This window comes from Abrus precatorius, unplaced genomic scaffold (genome assembly GCF_003935025.1).
Source record: "Abrus precatorius isolate BTA unplaced genomic scaffold, Abrus_2018 Scaffold9, whole genome shotgun sequence".
Lineage (NCBI taxonomy): Eukaryota > Viridiplantae > Streptophyta > Magnoliopsida > Fabales > Fabaceae > Abrus > Abrus precatorius.
In genome coordinates, this window is record NW_020874439.1 from 14,714,666 (window position 1) to 14,724,866 (window position 10,201).

The 10,201-nt window shown below is 36.3% G+C and overlaps 2 non-coding genes across 2 annotated transcripts; both read right to left on the reverse strand.

Annotated features, from left to right (window-relative positions):
• Window positions 1-728: 728 nt before the first annotated feature.
• On the reverse strand, window positions 729-835 carry LOC113851785. Its single transcript, XR_003502349.1, has one exon. It is a non-coding gene; the product is annotated as a small nucleolar RNA R71 (small nucleolar RNA).
• A 6,612-nt stretch (window positions 836-7,447) lies between these two features.
• Window positions 7,448-7,554, reverse strand: LOC113851655. Its single transcript, XR_003502227.1, has one exon. It is a non-coding gene; the product is annotated as a small nucleolar RNA R71 (small nucleolar RNA).
• Window positions 7,555-10,201: the final 2,647 nt, after the last annotated feature.

Here is a 10,201-nt window from a genome sequence, read left to right on the forward strand (position 1 = left end):
GTTACTTGGTTCTGTTTTTAATAGATAATTGTAGAATAGTAGTAGAGGAATTTCGACATAATTCTGTAGTTGTTAGACTTTAAATTTACATGTTGCTGCTGATAATTTTTTTGTATAATCTTTGTTGTGAAAATCTGAATATTGATCTGTAGTTTAACTTTGTTAATTTCGATTTGTATATGTGAGGGAAAAACAAAAATAAAGCTACTTTGATATTCAATCCAGATATTGACCAAACACTAAGGAGGTTAAGAAATGAAGCAAGATTTAAGCAAGTTCAAAGAGAGGAGCAAGAGAGTTTTATACTTCCACCTCAACCAAATCAGATTCCTAGACAAATAAAGATGGTAGAGCCGCAAAGACTAAGAACCTAAGGGGATTATGCAGCTCCTAATCTCCAGGGATTCAGTTCTTCTATTCTGAGACCTACAATTCAGGCCAACCACTTTGAGATAAAACCTGCACTTCTAAATCTGGTACAGCAAGACCAATTTGCTGGAGGCCATTTAGAAGATCCAAATCTGTACATCTCTAATTTCTTGCAACTTTGTGACATAATTAGAATTAATGGGGTGAGTGAGGATGCAATTAGACTCCGATTATTCCCATTCTCATTGAGGGATAAGGCCAAGTGTTGGCTTCAAGCTCAGCCTCAAGGTAGTATTTCAACATGGGCTGATTTGGTGAACAAGTTCCTAATCAAGTATTTTCCCCTTCCAAAAGCTGCAAAAATCAGAGGGGAAATCACATCATTTATTCAGCAAGATGGAGAGCCATTGAATGAGGCATGGGAAAGATACAAGGAATTATTGAGGAAGTGTCCCCATCACTGCATACCTGAATGGATGCAGCTTGAAACATTTTACAATGGAATGACTGCAGCAACAAAAACAATGCTAGATGCAGCAGCTGGTGGTTCATTGAGTTCAAAGACTTTGGAAGAAGCCCAGCAAATCATAGAAATGATGGCATCTTCGATGTATCAAAATATGAATGAAAGACAAGTTTCGAAGAGAGGAGGATATGATGTAAAATCCATAGAAGCCATGTTTGCTCAAAATCAACTTCATAATCAACAATTTTCTGAACAGCTTGTTGCCTTGACTCAATAAATAAGTAACATGCAGACTGGTGTAGTTCAAAATTCACAACTGAGTTGTGATTTCTATGGTGGCAACTATGTGAATGGAGCTTGTGATCCCACAGTTATAGAAAAATTGATCAAGTCAAAAATATATTGGCAATTATCAAAGGCCACAGCAACCATATCCACCTGGTTTCCAGTTCAATAACCATAGAGGACACAGTTTTCAAAGTGAAATCCACATAATTCTAATGCAATGGGGAATGCAGGTTTTGCACCCTTCCCAAGTGCAACTCCTTAAGTTCAGCAACAATATTTTCAAGGGAATTCTTCTGCACAATTCCAGAAAAATCAAGGGTAATTAAATTTAAGACCCTTGAGTGAGAAAGTGAATGGAATTGAAGAGACACTACTGCATTTTATGAAGGTGATAGAAACTAATTTCAAAAATCAAGAAAGTTCTATAAAGAAGCTAGAAACACAAATTGGGTAGTTGGCTGAGAAACTGGCCAATAGAGATGAAGGAAGGTTTCCTAGTAGCACAATAGTGAATCCGAGGAAGCAGTGCCAAGCCATAACCACCAGAAGTGGAGCAGTTGTTTCCAGCCCAAGAAAGAAAAATGAAGCCACCAACTCGAATGAGGAAAGTGAGCTGAAACAAGAAGATTTTGAAAGTGGGTATGCTGAAAAGAGGAGAAGAAGAAGAAAACTGCAATAACAAGCAAGAAAATAGGGGCAAGAAGCAGAGATTTACGCAAGCTTGCAAACCTATTAATGAAGAGCAGTACAAGAGATTACCTTTTCCAAAGAGGGTACAAGATCCTAGACAAGAAAGGCAGTTTGAAAGATTCATAGATGTGTTCAAGAAGTTCCAAATTAATATTCCTTTTGCAGAGGCATTAGAACAAATGTCTTTTTATGCAAAGTTTATGAAAGAGCTCTTGTCTAAATAGAGGAAGCTAGATATGGAAAAATTGGTACCACTTACTGAAGAGTGCAGTGCCATTTTGCAGAGAAAATTGCCTCAAAAGTTAAAGGATCCAAGGTCATTCAGCATACCCTGCTCCATTGGAAACCACACAGTTGGAAAAGCATTGTGTGACTTGGGGCTAGCATAAATTTAATGCCATTAGCAATTATGAAGAAGTTAGGAATTGAGGAGGTAAAGCCAATTGGGATTACATTACAATTTGCTGACAGATCATATACATATCCCAATGGAGTGGTAGAAGACCTATTAGTCAAGGTAGACAAGTTCATATTCCCTGCAGATTTTGTTATTCTTGATATGGAAGTAGATGCGGATATCCCTCTTATTTTAGGAAGGCCATTTTTAGCAACAGGGAGAGCTTTGATAGATATGTAAAAAGGTGAATTGATGTCAAGAGTACAAGAGGAGAAATTCATTTTTAATGTATTTGAGGCAATCAAACATCCAAGTGATGATATGAGCTGCATGAAGATTGATGTAATAGATGTTGTGATACCACATTCATTGGACAAAATTGATGAAAGTACGGTCTTGGAAAGCACATTAGCTGCAGCAAAATGTAGTATTCATGAAGAGCAAGATAAGGAAGTGAAAAACTGCATTCTGCAATTAGATTCCCTTCCCTGTATGAACAATGAAATAAACCAACTCAAGGAAGAACTACATCAAGAAGAGGAGAAGAAAGAAGAGTCAAAGGTGGAGCTCAAGCAATTACCCTCTCATTTGAGGTATGTCTTTCTTGAAGAGGGCCATAACAAACCTGTAATAATAAATAGCAATCTGCAGAAAGACCAAGAAGAAAAGCTTTTGAGAGTGTTAAGAGAGCACAAATCTACACTAGGATGGCATATTTCTGATCTGAAAGGTATAGATCCCTCTTTCTGCATGCATAGAATTTTATTTGAGGAGAATTGCAAACCTGTTGTCCAACCTCAAAGAAGACTTAATCCAACTATGAAGGAGGTAGTGAAGCAAGAGGTGATGAAACTACTAGATGCAGGAGTTCTTTATTCAATTTCAGATAGTTCATGGGTGAGTCCGATTCATATGGTGCCTAAGAAAGGAGGAAAATTGTTGTTCCAAATGAAAAAAATGAATTAATACCTACTAGGACAGTAACCAGATGGCGAATGTGCATAGATTATAGGAAGTTGAATGATGCATCAAGAAAAGATCATTTTCCTCTTCCATTTTCTGACCAAATACTGGAGAGATTGGCTGGGTTTGACTACTAGTGTTTCTAGATGGATATTCTGGTTACAACCAGATTGCAATTGACCTAAGAGACCAAGAAAAGACAGCATTCACTTGTCTTTTTGGAGTTTTTGCATATAGGAGGATGACATTTAGGCTGTGCAATGCTCCAACCACTTTTCAAAGGTGTATGTTGTCCATTTTTTTTGATATGATTGAAAGAATTATAGAAGTTTTTATGGATGACTTTTCTATATTTGGGAATTCTTTTGATCAGTGTCTAGCTAATTTATCTCTTGTTTTGCAGCGTTGTCAAGACTCAAATCTTGTGCTCAATTGGGAAAAATGCCATTTTATGGTACAAGAAGGGATAGTCTTAGGACATAAGATTTCAATAAGGGGAATGGAAGTGGATCCTGCAAAAGTAGAAGTAATTGAGAAGCTGCCTCTACCTGTAAATGTTAGAGGAGTAAGAAGCTTTTTGGGGTCATGCTGGATTCTATCGCAGGTTCATTAAAGACTTTTCTAAAATTGCCAAGCCATTAAGTGAATTGTTGAGTAAGGATGTAGAATTCGTTTTTGATGATAAGTGTTTAATAGCTTTTAACACTTTGAAAGAGAAATTAATTTCTGCACCTGTACTTGTTAAACCAGATTGGGAATTACCCTATGAGCTGATGTGCGATGCTAGTGATGTAGCTATAGGAGCAGTTTTAGGCCAAAGGAAAGACAAGAAACTGCATGTTATTCATTATGCTAGTAGAGTTCTTAACCCTGCACAAATTAGTTACACTACTACTGAAAAAGAACTCTCAGCTATAGTTTTTGCATTTGACAAGTTTTGGTCTTATTTGATAGGGTACAAGGTTATAGTTTACACTGACCATGCTGCTCTTAAGTATCTTTTGTCAAAGCAGGATGCCAAGCCCAGATTATTAAGGTGGATTTTACTCCTTCAAGAATTCGAGTTGGAGATCAAAGACAAGAAAGGGAAGGAGAATGGAGTTGTTGACCATTTGTCAAGATTACCACTTGAGGTAATACCATTTGAAGTGGAGCAAATAAAAGAAGAGTTTCCAGATGAGAGCTTATTTAAGATTTAATCCCAGCCCTAGTTTACTGATATGGCCAACTTTAAAGCTACACATCATGTTCCAAATTGGATGAGTTGGCAGCAGAGAAAGAAATTCTTCCATGACAGCAAATATTATGTATGGGAAGATCCATTATTGTTCAAAATTGGAAAAGATGGGCTGCTGAGAAGGTGTATACCAGAGGAAGAGTAGGAAGATGTTTTGTGGCACTATCATAGTTTAGAATATGGAGGACATCATGGAAGTTCAAGGACAGCAGCCAAGGTCATGCAATCTGGTCTTTTCTGGCCAACTTTGTTCAAGGATGCCAAGAACTATGTGGAAAGATGTGATAGATGCCAGAGAATGGGAAATATTTCTAGGAAACATGAGATGCCACTGCAAAACATACTTGAGGTAGAACTATTTGACATATGAGGGATAGATTTCATGGGTCCTTTTCCTACTTCATTCTCGAATAAATACATGTTAGTAGCAGTTGACTATGTGTCTAAATGGGTGGAAGCCATTCCTACTAGATCCAATGATGCAAGGATTGTTATTTCATTCATCAAAAAGAACATTTTCTCAAGATTTGGAGTGCCCAAAATTCTGATAAGTGATGGAGGAAGCCATTTTTGCAACAAATATCTAGAATCAATCCTAGAGAAATATGGAGTCAAGCATAGAATAGCTACACCTTACCACCCTTAAACAAGTGGCCAAGTAGAGGTTTCTAACAGAGAAATAAAACAGATTTTGGAGAAGGTGGTAAGTAGTTCAAGGAAGGATTGGTCCAAGAAAGTAGATGATGCTTTGTGGGCATATAGGACAGCCTTCAAGACACCAATTGGGATGTCTCCTTATCAGCTAGTGTATGGTAAGGCTTGCCACTTACTGATGAATCCATATTTTACTAGTATTTTACAATAGTTTTTAGTGCAATTAATAAAGAAAACATGCTAGAAATAGTAGAAAACCCTTAAAAAAATAATAAAATGTTGCATGTCACTTTTAAACATAGTTATTTTAAAATTCATTGATTTTCTATGTAAAAAGTGACATTTCAAGTATGCTTTTGTAGGGAATTCTGAGCTAAGTTCATGAGGATTGGATGATCAAAGGAAAAATAGAAGAAAAGTAGCAAAAATTGGAGGAAAGAAGTTGATAATTGAAGAACAGCCTCTGAGTGATCACTTTCGCTGGTGAAAGTGATCACTCCAGAACCATAAAATGGAAAAGAGCTTCTGCGCAATCACTTTTGCTGGCAAAAGTGATCGTTCCAGAGAGGTTGCAATGAGAAGAGCTTCTGCGTAATCACTTTTTCTAGAAAAAGTGAGCGTTCCAGCGAGTCCTCCAAGAAGAGTAGCTGCGCGTGTTCACTATTATCAGCAAAAGTGAACACGCGTAAGAAAGCAACTTCTGCGTGTTCACTATTTCCAGCAAAAGTGAACACACGCATGACATTAGCAAAGGAAGCTTCTGCGTAGCTACTATTTTCAACAAAAGTGAACACTTTGAAGTGCGCGTGGCTACTATCACTAGCAAAAGTGAACACGCGCAAGTGGAAATGAAGAATTATTCTCTGCGTGATTACTATTGCTGGAAAAAGTGATCACGCCAGCAGAGCGGGAATTCTATAAAAGGCAGTTAGCTCAGGAATTTAGGAGTTTTTTTGTTCATTTTTTATTTTCCATTTGTTTTTGTTGTTGAGAGAGTCAGAGAGGGAGATTGAGGACGAACACCAAGCTTTATTTCTTGAGGGATCAGATTGGAGATTGGCTTGAAGATGTTTCTTCTTTGTTCATTCTCTTTTACTCTTCTCTTCTCTTCTCTTTTTGTAATGTTTGCTTAAACTCTTTGTGGTTAGGAATTGTGAATCTAAAATGGAAATGTTGAATTGATTTTGGATCTGAACTTTGAGTTTTGGATTGGATTGAGTGATTGATTCTGCTGTTAAAGTAGTGATTGAATGGAAATTTGATCAACTAATTATAGAGGAACTCTTATCAATGGGAATTGAATTTGTTTCTCAGATTTGAATTAATTACCAAGGTTATTGGTTTCTTAGGGATAAGATATCTTAATCTTGCAATCTTTTGATTTGATTAGATGCTAGATTCATTGAGGCAAGGGATTGTCCTTTGATTAATACAACGTTAAATTGATTGTCATTCCATCTACATGCTTGAAAGTTCAGAACTTTATTGATTTAATGTTGAAGTTTTGGTGAAACAATTTCCTAACTACTCTTTCTACATCTGTTTACTATATACTTTTGTACTAACTGTTCTGTTTTACTTTCTAATTTCGTTTTTGATACCTTCATTGCAACAACAGTTGTAAAGAGTGTGACAAGTTTTTGGCGCCGTTGCCAGGGAATAATTTGTTTCAATATCATTAGTAACAGGAAAATAACTAGATTGAGCATTTGTTTCTTTAAATTTTCTGCAACTATTACATTACATGTGCAGTTTTCTGTTTTCATTATACTATATCTGTATTTAGGTGTATATGCGTGGGAAAAACAAAAATAAATCTACTCTTGTCTTTGATCCTGACATTGATAGAACTCTTAGGAGATTAAGAAAAGAGACTAGAGCAGAGAGATCTGTAGGAAGTGACAGCAATTTAGAGGTTATACATTCTCCAGAATTTCAAGTCACTCCTTTTGCAAATAGGAAACATTCACCTTTTAGACAACCAACTCCAAAAGTTGAAATGGCAGAACAACAGAGAATGAGAACACTAGGAGATTATGCAATTCCAGATATGCAAGGCTATAATTCTTCAATTGTTAGACCAACCATTCAAGCCAATCATTTTGAGATAAAACCAACCTTACTTCACCTAGTGCAGCAGGAGCAATTTTCTGGTGGAATTTCTGATGATCCTAATCTGCATATTTCTAATTTTCTACAGTTGTGTGATACTATAAGGATGAATGGAGTAAGTGAAGATGCTATAAGACTGAGGCTATTTCCATTTTCTTTAAGAGACAAAGCCAAATGTTGGTTACAAGCACAGCCTCAGGGAAGTATCACCACATGGACTGAACTTGTGAATAAATTTCTAACAAAATATTTTCCTCCCTCAAAAGCTGCTAAGCTGAGAGGAGAAATAACATCGTTTGTGCAGTAGGAAGGAGAATCACTTTATGAAGCATAGGAAAGATATAAAGAGTTGCTGAGAAGATGTCCACATCATTGTATTCCAAAATGGATGCAGCTGGAAACTTTTTATAATGGAATGAATGTAGTAACTAGAACTATGATTGATGCAGCTGCAGGAGGATCTTTGAGCATGAAATCCTTGGAAGAAACCCAAAGAATCATTGAGATGATGGCTTCATCCATGTATCAGAATTCCAACTTGAGGAATACAAGAAGAGGCAATGAATACGAAGCAAAGATGATGGAAACTTTTCTTGCACAGAATTAGCTGCAGAACCAATTATTTTCTGATCAAATAGCAGCTTTGACTCAGCAGATTAATAATTTGCAGACTGGAAATGTGGTAACAAGTCAGTTGACATGCGATTTTTGTGGAGGGAATCATGCTAATGGTGCATGTGATGTACCTACCCCTGAACCACAAGAGCAAGTCAATTATATGGGGAATTATCAAAGACAGCAACAATCTTATCCTCAACAATCATTTCCTCCTAGATTTCAGTATTTTAATAATAGGAATCAACAATTTTATAGTTGGAATCCTCAGAATTCTGCAATGAAAAGCACTAATACATCTCTTCCATTTTCAAATGCAGGAAATCACCAAGAAAAGCAGTACTTTCAAGGAAATTCTTCTACTCAACCTCAAAGGAGTCAACATTAAGCTAGACCAATGAGTGAAAGAATGAACGAGATTGAGGAAACAATGTTACAATTCATGAAAGTCACTCAATCCAGCATCAAAAATCAAGAAGCTTCTATAAAGAAGTTAGAAACTCAAATTGGACAGCTGGCTGAACAATTAACAAGCAGAGACGAAGGAAGATTTTCAAGTAACACAGTGGTGAATCCAAAGGAACAATGTCAAGCTATAGTTACAAGAAATGGAGCTGTTGTAGCAAGTCCAAAACCAGCTGAAAAGAGACTGAATAATGTTGCAGCAAAAAAGCAAGTAGAAAATGCAGCAGAGGAAAGAAATTTAAAAGAAGAATTGCAGCAAGGAAACTTCAAGCTACTAAAGAGAGAACATTCAGAAAAGAATGAAGAAGTTCATAAAAGTCCTGAAAGAAAGACAAAGAAGCAATTATTTGAGGACACTTACAAGCCAATTGATCCAAAAAAATATAAGAGACCGCCTTATCCTCAAAGAGTGCAAAATCCTAAGCAAGAAGAGCAGTTTGAGAGGTTTCTAAATGTGTTCAAAAAGCTGCAAATTAACATTCCATTTGCTGAAGCTTTGGAGCAAATGCCATCTTATGCAAAATTCATGAAGGAACTACTCTCCAAGAAAAGGAAGTTAGAACATGATAAGACGGTACCCTTGACAAAGGAGTGCAGTGCTATTCTTAGAAGAAAACTTCCTCAAAAATTAAAAGACCCAGGATTCTTTAGCATACCTTGTGAAATAGGAAATTGTACTGTTGGAAAAGCATTGTGTGATTTGGGGGCAAGCATTAATTTGATGCCATTAGCCATTATGAAGAAATTGGGGATAGAGGAAGTGAAACCAACCAACATTACATTGCAATTAGCTGATAGATCATATACTTATCCATATGGAGTAGTAGAGGATTTGTTGGTTAAGATTGACAAATTTATTTTTCCTGCAGATTTTGTCATATTGGACATGGAGGTAGATGCAAACATACCATTAATCTTGGGCAGACCTTTCCTTGCAACTGGATGAGCTCTCATTGATGTGCAAAAAGGAGAGTTAATACTTAGAGTTCAAGAGGAAAAGGTAATATTTAATGTATTTGAAGATTTGAAATATCCAATTGATGATAACACATGTATGAGAGTAGATACATTGGATTCTATGATTACTCCTTATTTTTTAAATAAATTTGATGAAATTTCTGTGTTAAGAGAAACCATAGCTGCAAGAAATACTAAATCTCTGCATTTTGAAGATGAAAACGTATTTGAAATGGAGCAGCAATTGGAAACTCTACCTATTTTAATACCTGCAGAAGAATCAATCAAAGAGGAGTTGAAAAATGAAGGAGAAGAAGAGAAAAGTCAGAAGCTGGAATTAAAGCAACTTCCATCTCACTTGAGATATGCATTCTTAGATCATAAACATGAAAATCCAATTATCATAAGCAATAAACTCAAGGAAGAAGAGGAGGAGAAGTTGCTGAGAATTTTGAGAACCCATAAATCAGCAATAGGGTGGAACATCTCAGATTTGAAAGGTATAAATCCATCCTTTTGTAAGCACAGAATTTTATTTAAAGAAAATTTTAAACCAGTTGTGCAGCCTCAAAGAAGATTAAACCTTGCCATGAAGGAAGTGGTAAGGAAGGAAGTCATTAAACTATTAGATGCAGGGATCATATATCCTATTTCAAACAGAATTGGGTAAGTCCTGTGCAAGTGGTACCTAAAAAGGGTGGAACGACTGTAGTACCAAATGAAAAGAATGAGTTGATACCCACAAGGGCTGTCACAGGATGAAGGATGTGTATAGATTATAGAAAGCTGAATGATGCAACCAGAAAAGATCATTTTCCTCTACCTTTTGCAGACCAAATGCTAGAAAGGTTAGCTGGACATGCATTTTACTGCTTTTTAGATGGATATTCTGGCTATAACCAAATTGCTGTAGATCTAATTGATCAAGAAAAAACTGCTTTTACTTGTCCCTTTGGAATATTTGCATATAGAAGAATGTCGTTTGGGC